The sequence below is a fragment of the Arachis duranensis genome, chromosome 4 (genome assembly GCF_000817695.3).
Source record: "Arachis duranensis cultivar V14167 chromosome 4, aradu.V14167.gnm2.J7QH, whole genome shotgun sequence".
In the NCBI taxonomy this organism is placed as follows: Eukaryota; Viridiplantae; Streptophyta; class Magnoliopsida; order Fabales; family Fabaceae; genus Arachis; species Arachis duranensis.
The window spans coordinates 71361667-71361919 of NC_029775.3; positions in this window are offsets into that span (position 1 = coordinate 71361667).

The following is a 253-nucleotide window of genomic DNA, read 5'->3' on the forward strand; positions in this document are numbered from 1 at the left end:
TGAGTATTCTTCCTCTGAAGAGGATGAGTATGTCACTAAAGAGCAAGTTGCTAAATACCTTGGGGCAATCATGAAGCTGAATGACAAGTTATTTGGAAATGAGACTTGGGAGGATGAACCCCCTTTGCTCACCAAAGAACTGAATGACTTGTCTAGGCAGAAACTGTCTCAGAAGAGACAGGACCCTGGGAAGTTTTCAATACCTTGTACCATAGGCACCATGACCTTCAAGAAGGCCTTGTGTGACTTAGGG